We start from the raw sequence: 20,366 nt of genomic DNA, 5'->3' as shown, positions 1-20,366 counted from the left end.
GTTGTTCCCTTCAGGGACTCCATGGTCAAAAACTCCTCCGTTATCTCAAAGCTGTCATTTATTCCTCGGATAAAAATTAGGAGATGCGCTGTGTCTTTGGTATCATTACTTTCATCCAGTGCAAGTGAATATAACTGAAAGAACTCTGCCTTTTTGTTTAGCTGGCTAGCTATATGTTCATCAATTAGTTCCACACGGCGAGTCACAGTCCGACGTGACAAACTGATTTTTTCAAACTTGCCTTGACTTTCCGGACACAGAACACCTGCAGTCTCAACCATGCAGTCTTTCAAAAACTCACCTTCGGAAAAAGGCTTGCTAGCTTGTGCTAATTTGAATGCCAGCAAAAAGCTTGCCTTGGTAGTTGACTCCTGAAGCGCAGTTTGTCGGTGAAAAAATTTTTGCTGGGTCAGTAAATTGGCTGCAAACCTCTCAGCCGTAGCTGCCCGTTCTTGCGCCGACAGCTTGCTGGCGTAATTGGCATGCTTCGTAGCAAAGTGACAGCTAATATTGTACTCCTTAAAAACCGCAACACTTTCTTGGCATATCAAGCATACAGCCTTTGATCGGACTTCTTTGAAAAAATATTTTGTTGTCCATTCTGTGTTAAACACTCGGCACTCACTGTCGACTTTTCTTTTCTTTGATAAACTCATGTTTGTTTTTAGAAGGGGGAAAGCTTTACCGCGGGAACCGAGAAGGAGAGTGCTTCTTCTGGGAAAAGCTTAACCGCGAAGAAGAGGGGGCAAATGCCCAAGCGCGCCATCTATTGGGGAAATGTGGGCATTACAGGGGAAAGTAAATGAACAAGGTTTGCCGGTAACGATATTATTAATTTTATATTTTGATATAACTGGGAGATGTTTGGCGGGCCGGATTAAAAAGACTAACGGGCCGTATATGGCCCGCGGGCCGTAGTATGCCCATGTCAGGTCTAGTCCCTAGTATTTCTGTTACCCTGTAGTTGTTTAACGTTTTGTTTGACGTTTATTTTAAACGTTTTGTTTGTACTTTTACCCTGTGTCCGTGTCTGCATTTGGGTCCAGTCTGCCAGTGTTATTTCCCCGCACCGTTCATGACAGTCCATGTGGAACAATGATCCCTCGCTGAACAGGCCACATAACGTGCGAGATAGGAAATAAAAGAATCATCTGGGGCTGAGATTTTTTAAGCCCTATGTAATTGGCAAACATAGTGTTAGGGTTATATCGCTAAATGCTGTTATAACATGCTGTTCACATAGCTTCAATATGTTTTGTGTTTTCATATGGCGCCGATTTTTTTTCAACAGTGCTCTTGTGAACGGGACGCGAAGGAGAGAAAAACATTGTTTGCACAATACTTGTGTACGTGTACCGGTGCAGAACGGTGACCTCTGATCATTAAGTGAATCACTAAAGAAAACACTTATACATAAATAATATGTATGGAATCGCTTTCCCCATCCGTCAAAGAACTGTTCCTCCATAACATGATATAAAAGAAACTTAAAGGATAATTTAATGGTTGCTTTGTAATTCCTTTTTTTTTCATGTATTGTTGTTCATTTTTTACACATTGTCTATTTACATATTATATACTCACTTTCTTTGCTTTTATATTGATGTTATTCTTTTTTGTTATTATATATAATTTGTTACTATTAACTTGTTATTACTTTATGTAGTTTTTATTTTTTTATTATTTGTATGTTAATTTTGTGTTTCCTTATAATATTGTGAAATTTTAACATTATTTAGGTGGAGGCTTCAAATAAGCCCACTGGGTTTTCTGCCTCTTCCTGCACTGTATGTTATTTGTATTCTTTGTCAGTATTTGTCAATAATAGCTTCACACATGATCAGGTCTGTTTCCTCAGCAGAAAACTGCTCACTTCTCCAAATTCTCGAACTGGCTTTCTAGCAATGTGCCCGCTACATGCGCACCTGGCCATTAGAGAGAATGGAAGATGGCACCCTGATTGCTTTCATTCATGTTACGCCCAAAACACACCTATGATTAATTAAGAGGCTAAATACAACCCCTTTGCTCCTTATGTTTCTTTGCCCCCAGAATATGCATGGTCTAACTAGCAAAAATGGAGGTCGACACTCCCTTAATGCAGAACATATGCAATACATATTCTTTATAGGGCCCATTGTGTTTCCTGACCCATTTGTTATTTAGGATCTCAAAAACCTATTGAAAGATCAACAGAATTTTGAAGACTATCAAAAAACAAATCCAGCCATCCAGAAATCATGTTTAATTAAAATTTTAAGTAAGTAACAAAATCAAAAAAGCCCTACCCAACAGAAAGCAGGTACACACACGGGTTATAATATTGTAATTCCCATTATAATGTTGAGAATAATACTGTTTGAATACTCTGAAGAGAACTATTTTTCCTAAATACTGGTGATGACCTTAATCATATAGTTCAGTTCAGTTTAGTTTGGCTGGCAGATTGGTTAATGGGGTATGATTTCACCACTCTGGGTCAATCTAGTTGGCTTGTACCAGGGAAGGGGGGACATATCCACCCAGGTGTAAAATCATGTGGACATCCTGACAACCTGTGTCAAAATCTCCTCTTCCACTTCTGCTCCACTTTCAGATACTCTTTGAAATTCAAAAATCATTAAATCATCATATCTCCCTTAACCAACTGTTACAAATCAAAACACTATTCTCTTCCTCTACCATTTTAAACAACAACCTTTCACCTCAAGGCGGTAACATCTTTGCCAGTCATGTCTGCCTCCTGCTAAGTTGGTCTAGTTCACACCCCAGCATTTGTCACTCACCTTGATGAGATGTGTACTTTGAAATATGTAGCCCAAGGCCAAGGTAACTGGCAGTAGGGCTATCACGGGTGTTGAAAGCAGATAGTGGATGAAGCCAACCTGCATTTTTTATATGATATAAATAAAGAATACAGATATTCATCATGTTTCAGCACAGGACTCATCTGCCTCACACTGAGGTTCGATGTATTTCTGTTTGTTCTTGACATTGTTGACCCACTTCTCTGATATGACTTTACTGTGCTCTGGCCAACAATCTCCCCTTGAGAGCCATAACCTAGCTTACTACTGCCGAATATATTGCACATAACACAAATATTATTAAAATTCCCCTTGCAGGCATGTACTCACAGGGTGACAGACTAATTCTCACTCTTGTCAAACATTCCCTTCTTTCACTACCTCTAACCCAACACTTAATGATCTCTGATACAGTGTGATATACTAGTCTTTGGTAAAAATGTTTATTGGCTTATCAGATTAAATGCTACTTGGTTGACAGTGCCAAGTGAATCATGTCACTGCTTTAGGGTTAGTTGGTTGGCCAATGACATTTCATTCTGTCAGATAGATAATAACAAACCTTGAGGTGAGATGACATAACAATGTTTAAACTTCACCATCTTTACAACTGTTTGCGGATGACAGCATGTGAAAAGATTTTGGATGCCTTTCCGATGCCTTTCCTCATTCCAACCTAACCACTTCTACGTCATCTTACCTCCACCCTCACTGCTTAGTCCCTCCTTCTCCTAATCCACGTGCAAGGCACTGTGCCATCTTGTATAGCTTTAGGTCCTGCTTCCTTGTATTAGCAGGCCCAGAGGGTTAGTAAACCACTTAACCTGTCATCTCAAATTATGTGCACAACAGTAGATAGGAGGCTTGGCTTTCCCTTCATACAGGACAGAGCGTAGCACTCAAACTGCGTAGGAGCAGTCAAGACTGCAGCTGAGTGAGGGCCATGGGGATGTTCAGATGCTTACGGGTCAGATGAGGATGCACAAGTGTGTGTTTGAGATGAGTAGTGAGGAGACGAGACTGATGGTTGAAATTGAAGGGACTATGGTTATTGTAGGGTTGGTTCTGATGTTGCGCAGATGTGTAAAATATCAGAATAATATCATGTGAGGAGATGACATCTTAATTTTCCCTCTGTGTCCTTTTGCAGATTGATTTGGTTAAGCTAACATATTATATTTTTCACAGCTTGGATGTTTTTTTGTTTTACTTAAACAGTAAGTCATGGTCATTTATAATAATTCCCTGCTTAACACATATTCAGTTGCACACACGCTATCAGCTTTTGAGTACTGGCCACTTCAACTGACAGTTTGGAGTGGGTCAATCAAACTTATGTATGTGATGCTTTATCAAATTATTTTACTACAATAAAATTAATTATGTTGTAATGGATTGTCCGACTGAATTCAAAAGTGTCAAGTATGTGAGTTAATGTTCATCTGTAACTGAAATCAGTGGCTGCCTGCATAGTAGGAAAACACATTCAGAAGTTTAAAGCACTTAGCCTGTGAATGTTCTCATTGGTCCAGGTCATCGTTATCCCCAAAGCAATTTCAGTCAAAAGCAATTGGACTTGGTTATTTGTCTAGGAAGACGTTTCACCTCTCATCCAAGAGGCTTCCTCATATCTACATCTCTACATTGGAGAAACAAAACAACTACTGCATAAACGCATGGCCCAACACAGGAGAGCTAACTCCTCAGGCCTGGACTCTGCTGTCCACTTACATCTCAAGGAGAAAGCCCACTCCTTTGATGACAACACTGTCCACATCCTGGACAAAGGGGACAGATGGTTTGAAAGAGGAGTAAAAGAAGCCATCTATGCAAAAGTAGAGAAACCATCGCTAAACAGAGGTCTGAGACACCACTTATTTCCTATTTATTTTTAATGCAGCCCTTTCATCCCTTCCCAGGAGATTCAACAATCTAACCTCAAAGAACAACTGTTCACAAATGGCTTCCTGTGACTCCAACGACTGTCGTTGGCACTTGGAGCACAAAGGGTTCCATCGACATCATCGGCCTTGTGAGAGGTTAAATAACTTAATCTCCACACCAGTTAGTTGGACCAGTCCCAGCCTGGTCAGATGCGTACATGAACTGAGGAAGCCTCTTGGATGAGAGGTGAAAAGACAAATAACCAAGTCCAGTTGCTTTTGACTGAAATTTCTTTGGGAATGTAAAGCACTTCACAACAGCATGCTTTGAGGAAAGCATAGATTATGTAAAGTAAAATTTAAAATATAGATTAAAGAAAAGTGTATGTGTAGTAAACGGAATGAAACATACAAAGGCGACAGGAATGGTCCTTTAAGAATTGAAAAAAGATTTTTATTTTCAATTTTGCACGTTCTCTCTGTGTCTGCATGGGTTTTCTCTGGGTTCTCCAGCTTCCTCCCACAGTCCAAAGAAGCTGACAGTTTCGGCTGTACTCCAGCCTTCCTCAGAGCTGCTGTTTTCTTCCGGGTATGACGTGTTTTATGAAAACAGCTGACCGGGCTGGGAAACTTTAAAATAAATAAAGTTCCCCGACCCGGTTTTGTCCGTTCCTCGCCCTGGTGAAAATGGTGTCCCAGGTGTGTGGGGGCGGGCTATGGATCTGTCGCCTGGAGAGATTGAAAAGAAGATTGCGCACCAAAAGAACCACCTGAGATTCAATCTCGGATTCAAAGAGGAAGCAATAACAGCGACAAACACACACTGGATCAGAACATGGAGGAGGTAATTAACAAACATTTAAAACAGATATACGAACAGGAGTTTAACATCACGAAACAACAGGAAATAGAAAAACTCAATAAACTAATAGAAAAGAAAAACAGAAAAAAACAAACACACAATGCAAATGAGAAATGGACAGACATCACCACAAAAGGAAGGCTTTCCCATGGGAGACCCGTTGTCGGCTATCATGAGCGGGTTTTTTATGGAGGACCTAGAAAAGAATGCCATCCAGACTGCACCCCTACAAATCAAACCCACACTCTGGAAACGGTATGTAGACGACATACTAGAAATAATTAAGACTGGCCACTCACAAGAACTCACAGTCCACTTAAATACAATAGACAGCATCTGTAATATATAATTCACACACAAAGAAGAAACCAACTGGACCATACCATTCCTGGACATTCATCACAAAGAACACGGCAGCATCAAAATCACAACTTCAAGAAACCCACTCATGCAGACCAGTACCTCCTATGGACTTCAGAACATCCCACCGCACACAAACTGTCAGTCGTCAGAACACTATACAACCGGACCAGCATCATAACGGACAATAAAGACAGACAGAAAGAGGAAAAACACATACGACAAGCCCTCACACGTTGCCGATACGTCAGCTGGGCCATAAACAAAGGAAAGAGACAAGCAAAACAACATGAGCAGAAGAAAAAAGAAAACGAAACAAAAACAAGAAACCGAAAATAAAAATTGGGACATAATAACACTACCGTACGTCAGAGGAACAACAGAATACATACAACGCGGCATGAAAAAACACAGCCGTAAAACCATACAAAAAACTCTGACAACAACTTGTTCACCCAAAAGACAAAATAACACCGTACAAGAAATGTGACGTCATCTATGAGATTCCATGTAAATCGTGCATTAAAACATACATCGGAGAAACCGGACGTGCTTTCAGTACAAAAAAAAGAACATCAAAGGGAATGTGAGCAAGAGACAGCAGGCAGACTTACCAGAACAAAGAAACACATAGCAGAACAAGAAAACAAAAAATCAGGCATAACATACCATTGCAGAAGAATCAACCACATCATGGACTGGGAGAGGGGAAAAATCATCACATCAGAAACAAACAGATAGAGAAGATGGATAAAGGAGGCCATAGAAATAAGGAGGTGTGAGGGCAAGACCATGAACAGGGACATGGGGTCATACTTGCTCCCACACACCTGGGACACCACTCTGCCAGCGGCACCAGGGCGAGGAACGGACACAACCGGGTCGGGGAACATTATTTATTTTAAAGTTTCCCAGCCCGGTCAGTTGTTTTCATAAAACACATCATACCCAGAAGAAAACTGCAGCTCTGAGGAAGGCTGGAGTACAGCAGAAACTGTCAGCTATGGAAAGGTAAGAAGATATCCTTACCATATCACTAATTTACCTGACTAGAAGAAACTTTAACTTTCAAAATGGATAATGAAGACATTAGGAATAAAATCGATCTACCACCCAAGACGATTGGGATTGGTGAAAAAAAATACAAACAAAATGGAGGGTTTTCCTTTTCCCGTATCCCAGAAATGATCATCAGTATATCCAAATCTCCACAGCGCTGTTGAGATAGGCCTGGCTGTGTGACATATATCATTCAATGCATTCTGAACTATTAACCCGCTGTGCAATTCTGCTCTTTTGATCACATTAAGGAATTTGATGGAATGAAAGTAAAAAAGCAGTCCAAGAAACGCACCTTTGACTGAGCATGTTTTAAAGAAAAGTACTTTCCATCACTTTGATGAAGTGATCCTGTATGACTTCACATATTTAGTCAGTCTGGGGCATTTTAATATTTACTGCCTCTTGACACTGGGCTATTCTTTTTCTTTTTTTATTCTTATTCTTATGCCAGACCCCTGAACCTCTCAATTCCCCTAGCTCCCAGCTCTGTGTCTCCTTCAATGGCTTTACAACTTAACTTGACATATCTATTTATTGATCGGGTCCACAGCACAACGCTGTTTGAAGTAGCCTTCTGTCTGATTATCGACTACCCTTGCCCTCTGTCCCATTTCTACCTCCTCCCACTTCAACTCTTCCACATCTGTACTTGACAGGCTCACTTACCCTCCCTTCCTCCATTCCCCTCTTTCTCCCTTCATTCTGCCAGTCTTATCTGCATGGTAGAGGAAGTGAAAGGGGGTCACTATCCGCCATCCAATCAGATGAGTAAACGCTGACACTCCCTCACTGTGGCTAAAATCAATAGCCAACAGGCTTTATAATAGACATGCCCATCTAAAGCTGGGCACAAGATTAGCAGCTTTAAGTAGATGTTCGCCAGTTACTGGACATGTAGAAAAGAAAAGGATTATTGGGTCACTTTCAGAAACTGATATGTCATGTTGTCTGTCGGAGTTTTTAACGAAAAGGTTATCTGATGTACGGAATTACATTTTAATCTAATTTTAGATGGTTAACACTAATTTTCTCTTTCTCACAGTCTTTATTATTCAATCTGAAATATCCTCTACAGTATCTTCAGATGCACTGAATATACCCATCAGCCCACTCTTCATAACAGACAGCATCTGTCACGAAGCAGCATGTCCAATTCATCTGGGCAGAACATCATAATTACAACATAATTACAAAATGTAACTATGTAAGTCAGCTTTTCTAGAGTTCATGTGCATGCTTATTAAAAAAGGACCATGACTTTAAATTTTCTATATTCCTAAAAACAACCTTCAATTTAATTACTGCTGTGCCACCGTTCTGCTACTCCTGAACTATAGATGGTTATCAAACTTTTATTTTTTTATTACTTGCCATGACAAATGAGCGGGCTCCGTAAAACTCGTTAAATATAGATTCATATCTCAGGAAATATTTTTGTAATATCACAACTTCTCAGCCTGATTATTAAGTATTAGGTTACTTATCAAAATATGATATGTAAAAGGTTAGAAGAAAGACATTGGTAGTGTACCAACTGAAGCATGTGTCCACACACCCTGCACCCAGTCATACACAGAAGCCCATGGTCAATGGTATATTACCCTTGGACCATGTTTGCTTTTTCCAGTATTGACATTGTGTCCAGGTGCTTCAAGTTATTTCCCCCTCTGCAGCTACAAGGCCTTAACTTACACCTTAGAGCTAGATAACGGCTATTTGCTTCACTGCACTTCATAACAACATATAAACACACAACCGCAGTTTGTCTGTGTGTACATTAGATGTACACACAGAGGCCCACAGCTTATAGCAATGTGTGGGCATTCTTTTAAGCTCACCTGGCTGCAGTGGAAGTACTGATGCTGTACTTCAGGTTAAGGAGGACAGATTTTTATTGCTATGTTTGGCCTTAAGCTGTTGATAATCGTGATGCATCAGGATTGTATCTCTGGACACCCACTCATCTTTGATCTTTTTTCTATGCAGACACAAACACAATTTTTGAACAAGCATTTGAACCCCAAATCATTCTGTATCGAATGTAATGATGTGTAATATATAATGCCGCATGGTCCTGACATCAAGGTATACATTAAAAATGGCAAAATGATCCATGGCTACTAACCAAATGTTTCATAATCGCTGTATGGCCTTTCTCAAGTGGACATATTTGTTCAATGCTACTTAGACTGGCTGAAGCCTAAATGAAGCATTGAGCTAGTTGAAAATTGTTCATGCAGAGGTGGAAATTATATGTCTCTTGACAACATAATGTATTAGCCAAGAGTGATTACAATTAGACAGTCTCCTGATTGCTTTGTGGGTGCCAGCATTTTAAGCTCAGTTCAGCAACTGGAATCAGACAGGAGACACACAAACACTCATTAACCTTTTGTCATGCACCCTACTTAACTTAACAAAAGCCCACACTAGCTACCTTACCATAATTACATTATTCTATTGGCAGGGGTATCAATTTTGCAGATAATTACTCACAATGTTGTTACAGCATTGCCATACTATGAATTCTATCGCCACACCTTGCATTTGTCAAGGATCTGGTGTTTAAGGGTGTTTATAGGTAACCCATAGTGCATCTCTGTTTCTTCAAAGGGCAGACCTGACGCCTCCTGGAAGAGTTTAGGTGTTGTCTCATACTCTAAAAAGAGCTATCATAGAGAAAGTGAGTGAGACAAAGTCAGGTAAACATAAAGAAGGATACAGAGAAAACAAAAAAAAAGACATGACAAAAGATGGAAAAGAGAGGAAAAAAGAGTGAGAGAGACAGAATAGGAAAAAAATGTTTTTATCCCTTGGTCTTTGGTCCTCATTTGTATCTGAAGGATGACACGTCCTGTGTGCAGTGTACAGGTAAGCATGTCACAGAATATAATCAAATAGTATATGATAGGATATACTTGACAGTTTTAGGAAGTTTTAGGCATCTGTGCATGTTTGAAATATGTTTAATCACAAAGAAACAGTGAAATGAAATCAACCACATCCCCCTCACACATTTTCAGAATAATAAGAGTTTGTGATCACGTTTATCGGCAATATTTCAAAATGGCATTTCATCAAATCTAGAGAAAGTCACAGAAAATCGCCCCGGTAAAATTAAGTGAAACCCACTCAATTCCAGCTGCAATGGAGCATGAATTATTCTTAGGCCAAGTGGATAAAATGTATTGCATGCCAACTCTATGAAACAAGCACAAATTGCCAGGCACTTCTGCCAAAACATGGGGAAATTCTATTTTGGCCTTTGTGTCCGATGGTAATGAGAACATTGTTTTGAACAAGCATTAAAAGCAGCAGGATCTCATCTAGCCATTCATTGGGGCTCTTTCCAACCAGGGAAATTAGCTGACATGTTGGTAGCCTTACATAACTGTATTCTCCTTGTCGGTCGTTTAGTATTCCATGCATTCTCGCCATACCAAAGGGGCTGGACACTCCTCTGCAAATGTGAAACATCCTGATTCAAATGTCAAATTTGAATATTTTCGCCTGTATCTGATGAACAAGCCGCTTTATTGTCTCTGTAATCGTCCACTCAGGAACGAGAATTAAATTTTTCCACATTCTCCCGCTGCCTGCTCTTACAAAGGTCAGGCTGATAGGATTTTATTTGCTGCGCACTGTTCAGATGTGAGTGAAGTATGATCCTCTTGATTAGTCTCATAATTCTGTTATCAGCACTCCTAAAGGTTGCATCGAAGCTGCTTTGAACCTGCACCTGTTTGTCTTGGTATGGGAGGTGTTGCCTTACACCTTGGATACTGGGAATGAAGTGATAATTCAAACTAGCTGTAGTAACCTGAAGTTAATAAACACTACACTAACCTTTCACTCTTGCTGAGACTGTTCAAAAACTAGAATTCAGGTGTTTCAAAGGAAGCTGCACTCTTACCCTCAACGTAGGAATGTCGTCGGACAAGTAGGAAGAGTAGACACATTTGCTTTATAGAGAGAAATAAAAAAATATGCAGTAGAGGCCAACAGGCAAGGTGGTGGTGGTGGTGGTGGTCATTTAGATGGGAAACCTCTCTCTGTGGGAGGCTGCCACTGATGTATCTGTGCCAGTTCTGCGACATGGAATAGGAGCTTGACATAAAATTAGAGCTTTCTTACATAATAAGAATGGCAGCAAAGGCAACAAAAACAATAACACCACAATATACTGTAATACTAATAATTTACTTACAGAGGTTGTCTAAACCCAAATGGTAACAGCTGGAGCCACCCACTATGAGTGCATGTCCATGCTGGGAGGACACTGGTAGAGGGCCAGCCTTTGCAGAATCTTGCTGTTTAATAAGTGGAAAATATGGGACATTCTGTTCCTGTGGAGAGGAAACTACCATAGCGCTATCCAGAGAGATACGGTGTCTGGAGCTGGTAACAGAATTCCAGTCCTCTCTATTATTGCAAGACCTGCCTGGTTAAAGGACAATGTGATTGTGGAAGCAGAGGTCACAATTCTCTGAAGAGAAGACAAAGTCTGATTTTTGCTAGGTTCTTGTCCTAGTCATATGCAGAAGACACTGCAAAAGATGTGGTGAAAACTGTTTTTTGTTGGGTAAAGATAAATAAATCCCAAATGGTACAGAAAGCAGACCGTAGAGAGCAGCCAGGCAATAGGGCAACAACAGGTACAAGCAGGCAGAGCCAAGCTAAAGACAGAAACGCTAGGGAAACCAAGCAACAACAACAAAAAAACATTAGCTGCTACAAGGAAGCTGGTATCCTGTGGGTCTAAGGGATAGCTGTGGTCACAGGTAAGAGTGTGAGAGGCAAAGAGAAACGAAAAAAAGATTCATAATTTGGATGATGTCATAGCTGTCAGCGCATCACGTTTGTTAACACACAGTGAAGCGCTGCAGCGCTTCTCATCCTCCGCAGTTAAATAGGTAATTGGTGCATTTTCACATATGCATTCAAATGGAGTTATTGAAGGGACAGAAGACTGAGGGCACCTGGCATATAAAGGGAATATGGGATTACACTAATTCATGTTTCACCCAAAACACACCAGACTAAATAGAACCCCTTTGACCTTTATGTCATACTGTGTGCCCAGAATATGTCTGAGTAGCAAAAGTGTAGTTGAAAATGCTCAAAATGCACTTGCACCGTACTGTACGCCCTAGATCCTGTAAATAGCGTCCAAGGAGATTTATCAGTCAGCTTGTCAATCATTAGAAAACTAGAAGGGCACTCAGAGAGTGCAGACCTCAACCACATAACATAATGTTTATGAAGTGTGAGTTTTCCCAGTTAGGAACTAATGTTACCGGTTATTCTGACACCACATGGATGCAACAAAAATGCCCTGTCTCATAATATTAACAAAAATAAAAAAATAATTTGCCTATCCGCCCGTTATTTGGATCAGCTCCATAACTGTAATGTGTTTTTTCTTGGCCCATGCTATAACGTTCCAGCAAGTTTTTTTTTTAATGAAAATTGACACAGTAGTTTATCTGTAATCCTGCTGAGATACAAAGAAACAAAGAAACCAATGGTCAAACTAAGGGGAAAACATGATATCCTTGGTAGAGGCAACAACAAGATAACTGAATAAATAAAATAAAACAAAGTTCCTTCCCAGTGCCTTAAAATGTTTTGATCAAACCTATCATTCCCTTCCTTTATCGAATGAACAGTCCATAATTGATGAACAATGAACAGGAAATGCAGCTAAAGTGACAAGATTATATTGTATTTTTCATCCACCAAAGCAGTCTTTACCATCACTGTCACCCTAGGGCACTTGATGAGCGACTTCCAACCGATAATAAGCCAATGTCATCCTGGCTTCTGAGCCACATACGGACACATTGCCTGTCAGCACCCACTTAGAGCCAGAGGGGGCAAATTAACACGAAAGCCAAGAAATTCCAATTAACACTGACACATTGATTTGGTGGCAGTCTCATCATTGTCTTAAAATTAGAATTAATCAACACAGCAAAGGGTGCCAAGTTGAAGGTCTGGCTACAAAAGCACCATTGCGTATGGGAGGCTGATGTGGACTGCACGCTGGAGATTTGCATCTGTTAAAAATTATACACAATATATTTTTCCATTAACTCTGCAGAGAGAACAATAAGCGGGATACACAAGTAATGCATGCAATTTGAGAAAAAATGTTTTCAATGTGCTTCTGTTACACATGAAGTACGCTATCCAGCCCATACAGTATATTCACTTGCAAATGATGAGTAAATGAAAATCTCTGTCAGGACATGGAAGTTTCCATGAGTGTATTGTTTATAAAAGAAAATTGGTTAGAGATGAGCTCAATGGCTGCTTCTCCAGTAAAGCCTTAAATGAGCTAACTATAGTCTATGGTTGTTGATTAGAGTTGCTGTAAGAATAGCACCTGAAGGTTATACTGCTGTACAGGCTGTCTTAAGGCTTTCTGGTAGAGAAAGGGGAGAACAGCTGTTAGTTTAATAGACCAGTGTGTGTCCCTAATCATGATTCCTCATCTTAACTCAATTCAAAGAAAAATATCTGGCCCACAACACTGTTACAGTAGATTGATTGCTTCTCTCATCATACATCCTTCATTCCCTTCTCTCTCCCTCTTCTTTTATCTCTGCACCCGCTCATTTTCACCTAAAATTCCTCATTTGTATTTCTCCTACTCCATCTCCTCTCCTTATATCTTGTTCTCCAACCTCTTTCTCTCACTACTTATTTCAACATTTCTCTTTTCTTCTCATTTTCTTCGACCTTTTTCTCTTTTCCCCACCACCTCCCTGGTTTTACCATTCTTGGCCAGCCGCCTTCTTTCGTTCTCTTTATGCTTGTCATTCTCAGGGCTTTCCCTGCAGTGCTGTTGATGTTGGCAGTGGAACACATTAACACATCAAACTTTGACTCTATTAATGTGCTTGGCTTTGGCAGGCAGCCACACTCCAGATATCTGATGCTACCTGCCAGGTGGTGCACCAGAAAATGGAGGATGCAGTGGATGCTCGGAGTTTATAACACAAGTTCAAACAACATCTAAAGCAGATGGCCTTGAGTCAAGTTCAAGTGATGTATTTCATTTTTGGTCATTTGGGTAGCTAGGTAGCAGGAATATGACCTGTAATACTTTATACTGCAAATTTAACCTAACATTGAAAACTTTTAAAACTTTATATATATATAAATATACACTGTATACATAGGGAGAGAGAGAGAGAGAGAGAGAGAGAGAGAGAGAGAGAGAGAGAGAGAGATAGAGAGAGAGAATAAATAGTGACCAAAGTATTAATACTTGATTTATTCTGAAATATTGGGGTTTTTTTTATCATTCGGAATTTGATAGAATATCTGCTGTGGCTATTTCACTGATTTTTAATTACAAATGCACTTAAACAAAAACCTTTTTTGGTGGAAAAACATTGAGCAAAATTAGAGAACAGTAACCACAGTGTCAGAAGAGGAGATTTAAACAAAGTTTTCTTAGGGCTATAGGATTCAAAGATGGATAGGAGGTGTAGAGCTCCATTCTTCGTGCAGTCTCTTCCACAGTTCAGTAACTGTAGTGGTTTTCTTAACTATTACTTTATTGCCAAGGGTTTTCCAGAGATTCTCTGTGGGGTTTAGATCTGGACTCAGACACTTCCTCCTCTAAACTCACTTAACTGACTTATTTTGATACTTTGGGTTCAGTTGTTCCCAAATAAATTGAACTTTAGCAATGTCATGTCATGGTTTGAGAGATGTTTTCTGCAGTTGGGCCTCATGAACTCATAACGATTGGCATTCAGGGTGAATGTGAAACTCCTTCGGCAACATGTAGTACCTCCACTGCAATTGCCTCGCAATCTGCCCACAATTTTCAGGAAGACAATGCCCCCTAAGCTAAGAATATTGAAACAATAAAATGGCCGGGCCAGCACAGAGTTTAGAGGAGGAAGGGTCTCAGTCCAGACCTAAACCCCATAGAAAATATCTGGAAAACCCTTGGCGACATAGTGATGTCTAAGAAACCTACTACAGTTTCCGAACTGTGGAAGAGACTGCAAGAAGAATGGACCAAGATTAATCCAGAGCAGTGTGAGAAACTAGTGATGTCCTATGGGCACAAATGTGCTGAAGTCATTCAGAGCAAGGGCCTCTACAATTCCTATTCATTTTTTACTTATTTAGCCCTAAGAAAACATTGTTTAAATCTTTTTTTTTTTGACACTGTAGTTACTCTTCTCTAATTTTGCTCACTGTTCTGAAGAATAACAAATAATATCTCAGAATAAACTTTGTTCTCTAATTTTGATCTTGAGTGTATCAGCAGTGGTGTTTGCTGCTATTCTTTATTTAAATAGATATGATTCAGATTCAAACGAATGAAATCGCAATTGAGTATATACAGTATGTAATACATTAATTAGTTGGTTATTTGAGCATTTGGTGTCCAGTCCTAGTATGTACAATACATAGGTACTGCAGGTAGGTGACTGCTGTGTTAAACAGCATTCTCTACCACGATCAAAACATCAAACAAGGGAATATATTCTGGAAGATAGAACCGAAACAATAACGCTGTGAGCCCAAGGCTTCACACAACAGAATTAATACTATAATACAATGTTTCATTGATCAAAGTAGAATGAATTTTAGTAGACCACATCAAAAGGGAATAAGTAATATTGATGATGTGTGCCTTTCAAAAGAGCTGAGTTGGCGGACAGTAATATGGAAGAGAGTAGGGTTTATGAACCAACAGCAGGGGTTTGCACTCCAGCAAGGTAGACAAAGAGATAGTTAGCCTGCTAATGCTAGGAATGCTGTTAAAATTCTGAATGTTTTATTTAACTCAGTGCTGCTTGCTGCAATTCACACTAGCTGTCACATCTAGCCTGTAGTCTCTAGTCAACAGGCTTCTTCTGTATTATTGTATGCAACTGGCTAATCATGAATCCAAATTGTTACCTTAACGATTGGTACCTTAACCACATGGTAACAATACTACTATAACTATTTTAACTCAATGATTGATCAACCATTATCCTAATAACCAAGTTGTTTTTGTGCCAAGCTTGGACCAATGATTTATTTGGAGGACTTGAGTCCTTTGAGCCCTGAAGTTGTTATTGTTGTATTATTTCTCTAATAAATAGTAGAAACGCAGGGACTTGATCAAATAAAAAGTCCCATGACAAGTGATTAGTTTAATCACATGTGATAAATTGAAGGAAGTAGTAAGTTAGTCTCTCTCTCTCTCTCTCTCTCTCACACACACACACACACACACACACACACACACACACACACACACACACACACCTGTCAAACAGGGAGACAAATAAACACTCAAACATTTTTACTGCTTTTAGGTTACGCGAGTGTCATCGGCAGAGTTACATGGAATATAAAACACAGACAGAAATTAATTAACTATCTCCTACATAAGCTATATCTATGTAGGAGATAAAAAAAATGCCCCCAAAAAATGTTGTTTTTTTCACCTTGCCTTTTAGGGCTTGCATAGTAAAATTCAACATTCAAAGAAGCAATTAAAGTTAAATTCCATCTTAAATCATCCCAGGGTCTTTTTTTGGCGAATACACTTATCAAATAAGCAATCAAGACAATTTTTTTCGTGTAACAACTGTTAACAGAGATATCCCGGACAGTCGCTAAAATGGCTTTGTTTTAATACTGCTCATGATAACACCAAACCTCTGCAGTAGAATGATAAGAGTCCTTACACATTAACCGAAGCACCAACAACGTAGTTAGTGAACCCAGAGTTTATTAAAAGAGTGTTTTGAAAGACTTACCTACTGGCCCCAGTAGCAGTTCCTCTCACAGTAAAGTCCAATCAAGTCAATTACCAAATGCAATCCAAAAGGAAGGAGCCCATAGATGTTTTGGTTAATGTGTAGGGACTCTTATCATGCTACTGCAGAGGTTTGGTGTTATCTCGAGCAGTATGAGTTTTTATGAAAGCCGTTTTTATTCCATCACCTTGCTGCCCCAAGCTAATCATTGTTTTAGCAGCATTCAGGTGTTAGCGACTATTAGTGACTTTCTGGGATATCGGTGTTAATAGCTGTTACACGAAAAAAATTGTCTCGATGGCTTAATTGTTGAATGTATTTGCTGAAAAGACCCTGGGATGATTTTACGCCGGAATTTCACTTCAAAGCTTTATAGATTAATGAAATAAAAGTTGTCTCTCTCTAGAATCCGCTGACTTATTATTTCCACCTATCTGAACAGGCTGTTCTCATGCGCATTTCGTACATATAACAACAAAAAGTAAAGTTTCCATGTATTCATTTTGTGTGTATTTCACATTTTTGTTCACTCTATTGGCGTTTTTTTCTACATAATTTTTGTATGCGTATTTCAAGAATTTATTAGTAAACGCTGTATTCCACTTATTTATTTTGTGGATATTCCACATATTAAAAGCAGGGGACATACTATAAGCCTGGCAAATCTACACTTGACAAGACAGACACCCGACCTTTTAATTCCAAACCTAAGCAAGTCGTTTTGATGCCTAACCCTAGCAATCACCCTTTGGAGGCACGTAATGGTAGTTTTGGTGCAGACACCTAACCCGACACCAAAGGTAACCATCGCGGTCGACTTCCTGTCCTTTGACGTCTTGCAGTCGACTTCTGTTCACCATTTTGCATGATACATCATACGAACCTATTGATGAGCGGGAATTTAAAGATGCTGAGATTGGACACATGTTCTCAAATGACATTGGGTCCTCCGCTTGGGTGTCACTGTGCATGCTTGACCCAAAGCCGGATAATACATAAAACGGTTTGGCACAGATTATAGGAAAGTTAGCAGTGTTACCAAACCAGATTCCTATCTTTGCCCCATATGGACGGTTGCGTGGATCAGGTGGGTTCTGCCAGGTTTATCAGCAAAAGGGTACAAGCAGGTTACATTGTCCCAGAGAGTGAGGGAGATCTCTGCTTTTGTCACCCTGGCTGGGTTACTATGTTCAGTCATGCCATTTAGTTTAAGAAACATGCATACCACCTTTCAGGGTTTGATGAACAAAGTGATTGGTGATCTGGAAGGTGGTGCAGTGTATCTGGATGATGTTATTGTTTTTTAAGATTCATGGTCTGCCCACATCCACCGCATGTAGGCGCTATTTGTTCGTTTGGTTGCTTACCGTGAAACTGGCAAAGTGTGAGTTTACTCAGGCCACAGTAACTTACCTTGGTAAACAGGTTGAGCAGGGCCAAGTGCACCCTCTGATTGCGAAGGCCCAGGCTGTTGCTGACTATCCTTCACTGCAGACAAAAAAAGGAGGTTTTTGGGTTTGGTTGGTCATTACAGGTGTTTTTGTCGCAACTTTTCTACTGTTGTTGCGCCGTTGACTGGCCTGTTGAAGGCGAAAACAAAGCTTATCTGGTCTCCTTTGTTTCAGCAGGCATTTGAATGTAAAGGTGATTTTGTGCGACTCTCCTGTTCTGGCTGCACCTCGGTTGGACAATCCATTTAAGATGCAGGTTGATGCCAGTTTTGTCTGTGCTGGGGTAGTACTCTTACAAGAAGATTATGTTGCTGTTGACGTGTGTTTCTTTTCCAGGAAGTTCAAACGACATCAACACTGAACTACTCTGTGGTGGAAAAAGAAACCACAGGGTTCCTGGTTGGACCCTGTTTTGATTGGGGGGATGCACTAATCTAGATTATTGCATGTGGCTGTTGACTTAATCCAAGAGGTTAGGAGCTGTAGAAATGCAGGAGATTTGTTTTATTGTTATTTTTTTCAAGGGGAAGAACCTCTGGAGTACCCACCAATTTTGTATCTTTCCAAGTTTACTTCCCCGTTTTAATACAACGCCATGTACCCATGGCCACATCACAGTGTCAAAGTATACTAATGAGCTTCTTTACACAAGGCCAAATCACTTTGCTCTTCAAAATATTTATTTTCAGTGAGGGGTCATGGAAAAGTGATTTCTTAATGTTTCTCTGACCAATAAAGCAATAAAGTTGACATATGACTGTTGGATTGATCCGACAATTGACACTTTTTCAACTGTTGCACTCACTCCTGTGCTGAATACGAGCATTAGTACAGAGCAATAAGTGATAAGAGCAAACAAGGAGTTGTGTAAAAACCTAAAATAAAGGAAATCCTTTCCAAGCAAATGCCAGATGATGAAGTTATATCCCCATGAAGAATGAACCTGCCTCTTGGGAAGGAAGAGGGTTTTGTCACTAAGGCTGAACTCTTACTGACCTGACTCCTTCAGGTGAGCTGTTTGACTTTGCTAGCTGCCAGATTGTTCCCGGTGGGCCCTAATAAATATTCTGAGGCGTTTTATGTTGCCTGGTGGGAAAGCAGCTTTTCTTCCTGCTGACTTTGTAGTTAACCCTAACAGCCAACATAGGTACCAGACAACGGGACTCATACATTATTTTAAGGGTTGATCATGGAACCTGCACTGCCTGTACTGACTGACTGACATTCAGCACCCATTGTTTTTTCCATTGAGTATGAAATAAGTGTGGTCTTCTGTAGGAGAACAGCATGCAGAGAGCAGCATGTAACTCTGTTAACACTTTCTAAAAAATGAATCAGTACCAAATTGTGTTTGGATGCCAGAGTGTCATGCTTCTATTATACCAAAGCAAAATGCAGCCAAACATGATCGAAACTGGCAACTGCAGGGAATGAACAGGAGAAAAACACATCTCAAAGGGATACCTTGACATTTTGATAGTTCAGTTTTCTTTCGAGCAAGAACACAATCTTCAAATGTGTTATACTATTAACCGCTCCCCATCAAAGGGTATGATACATTTTTATTTTGTCTTATCAGTTGTATCAATCATTTGATGGTGAAGGTGTCATTTTTTTTCATAGGGACAATCACATTCTGTAATGTAATTTAATACAAAAAGGTTATACCAGACTGTGACTGCCTGCTGAAATAAAATGGCCCTTTTAACCTTTACCCAGTTCGTTTCTATTACACAATTTCATTCTGCATCCTTAGTGTGGAAACCACTTCACATAGTTCTGAAAAAAGGCTGACTTTAATTGGCTTCTGTACATGACAGAATTCCTTAGGTGAAACTAATCCACAATAATCTACAATGCGTCAGGGGGCAGGAGTTGTCAGTGTCTTGCTGCCAAACCCATGGCTCTCACTTGTGGGATTAGAGTGAAGGAGAGCACTAGTATTCGCATGCATGCCTGCACCATCATTTTTCAGCCTCTTCTTAGATCCAGTTGTATGTCACCTGTTGACTAGGTGCCTTCAGCATGTTTTCCTGCACTTCTGTGGATCATATGGCGGTCTTTTTGATCACCCACATGCCCTCCACATCACCACCTCATTTGTTTTAGTTCCCCCAGTATGCTGGGAGGACAGCTCACCTCTGGATTATTTTATC

The sequence above is a fragment of the Echiichthys vipera genome (genome assembly GCF_963691815.1).
Source record: "Echiichthys vipera genome assembly, chromosome: 3".
Taxonomy (NCBI): Eukaryota; Metazoa; Chordata; class Actinopteri; order Perciformes; family Trachinidae; genus Echiichthys; species Echiichthys vipera.
Note: the sequence above shows the minus strand (reverse complement) of the source record.